This window comes from Furipterus horrens, unplaced genomic scaffold, assembly GCF_987537825.1.
Source record: "Furipterus horrens unplaced genomic scaffold, mFurHor1.1.pri manual_scaffold_5, whole genome shotgun sequence".
Lineage (NCBI taxonomy): Eukaryota > Metazoa > Chordata > Mammalia > Chiroptera > Furipteridae > Furipterus > Furipterus horrens.
The window spans coordinates 192,830,642-192,832,851 of record NW_028327175.1 but is presented as its reverse complement, the minus strand read 5'-3'; positions in this window follow the sequence as shown (position 1 = coordinate 192,832,851).

The window sequence follows — 2,210 nt, the reverse complement described above, 5'->3', positions numbered from 1 at the left end:
AAAAGCCAAAAAAAAAAAACAGTTAGAGTTTCAGAACAGTGCTATTGATTGATTTATAATCATGGAGGTCCTCCCTGTGATGCAACTGTCCCAATAACACTCAACTGTTGGGGTGATGGGTTAGAGAAAGAGAAACACTGGGCGTGTTCAGTTTTACATTTTGCCTGACAGTGTGCAAAAAAAAAAAAAAAGACAGGGAGTTTAGGGCATTGGTTGGCATTATTACTGAACTAAATAATCATGCACCTTAAGCTGGGTATAAAAGGAAATAAGTTGGTGAGTTTCAAGAAAGTGGAAGGGTAAGGGATCAGAAGTCGCAAAGAGGTCTGAGAATGTCCCTTTGGGAGCCTTAAGGGAGGCTGTTCTGTTGAAGAGGGGGATGCTCCCATTAGCAAGCTTGGTGGTGGGTGTTTGTGGGTGATACAATGACAAGGTATGAGTGTGACTCAGCGGCAGTGGGACGGGAGGAATAAACGGCTCATTGGATTGGAAGTCACTTTTCGGCACTAATGGCAGTTCATTCAATAAGCAGAAGAACTTCCTAACACACCTCTCCCAAACATTTGCAGGCCCCAAAGAGCATGCTGCAATAATACAGGGCACTCGGAGAGGAAAAGGAATGTTGTTTTTAGAGCCACCCTAGGCAACAGTACACATAGATGATAACGGTCTCTCCTTGAACTTTCAGAATCCCTTTGCCTAGCTAGCCCATACGCTATTTGTCATCCTCACAATATTCTTATAATGCAAAAGGGGAGAGATATTACAAACTATGGGTCAGAAAGTCTGTATTTTACTAAAATAGGTTCCCAGAAATTGACTCTCATTTATCTTTTCAAGCTTAGGAAGAGCTGGCCAAGAGACCTTCTGAGCAAGGAGGCTGGCGAGGACTCACGGAGCCTAACGCCACATCCTGATTGGTAACTCTTCCTCCTGGCTGGGGAGCCCTTCCCGAAGGACGCCTGGGCCGAGCAGAGAGCAGTGTGGGCCCAGGACAGCTGCTCTCACAGAAAGGTTCGCCCCGTCCCCCTTGGACTTGACTCTGTAGCCAGCTTGCTACGGGTGTAGGACTGCAAGAGCGTAGGGCTCAGACCCTCCCACGGGGGTGCTCATGGCCACCCTGCCCCCCGCTGGCCGAGGCCTCGGGCTGATATGCCAATCAGGGAGGCATACTCAGCCAGGTCATGCCAAATGTGTCCCATCTTCTTTCCTCCTTGTACCAATCTATCTCCTACCTCCTACTTGATCAGTGGTAAGGGGCCAGCCAATTTGTTCTCTGCTTTCTGCCACAACTCAAGATGATGTCTACCCAGGGGTCTCTCTGTAAGGTTCAGTTGGCAGCGGGGCACCAAGGAGAATCCAGAAACCCTCTGCAGAGGGCCGGTGAACAGTTCTTTTCAACAATATTTACAGCACAGTGCTGTGAGCTAAGCATGGGCCCAGTAGGAGAGAGCAGAGTAATAAAACATTCACCTTTCATTTCTCACTGGATAGGAACACCTGAATTAGAAGAAACTGCAGCAAAAAAAATTAAAGAAAAACCACAACTCACACACTTAAATAAGACAATATTGTTATTGCAAACACAAAGAGTGAGTCAAGTGCTTTACCAATGAATGCTGCCTTCAGGCTAAATAATTTGCATCATGGCCTCCAAGACCCAGGGAGTTGAGTACTTCTGCCTCAGGAGGGTTTTAGAAGGGGCTGATGACCCCCAGGCCCGTTGCTAACCGATGTACACACTGTAGATAAGCTTCAGAATCTTTCTTATCTCACACGTACCCTGAAGACCAAGGAAAACCCTGGCAATACTAATGTACTCCCATTAGTTTTCATTATTAATACATAAACATGTCAACCCACAGGGTTATGATCTACATATCATGAACTATCGTCATAATTTGTCTTAGCAAGGTTTAACAACATAATAAATATTTTTTAAATCATTTTAGAATGATTATTCTATCTGAAAATACTCAAAACATACTTCACTCCACCAGGGAGTTCCCCCTTTGCCCAGAGAGTTTACAGCAACACAGTTGTATCACCTCCTCTCATCCAGGGACACTCCAATGTTGTCATTGGTTTCCAGATTCTTGTAGGTCACAGTCCTGTACTCTGTCCTAGGGTTCAGTCTATTTTTAAGGCACATATAAAAGTTTATCAATGAGAGGAATATTCTATACAGAAAAAAAAAAAAAAGCCCTGTA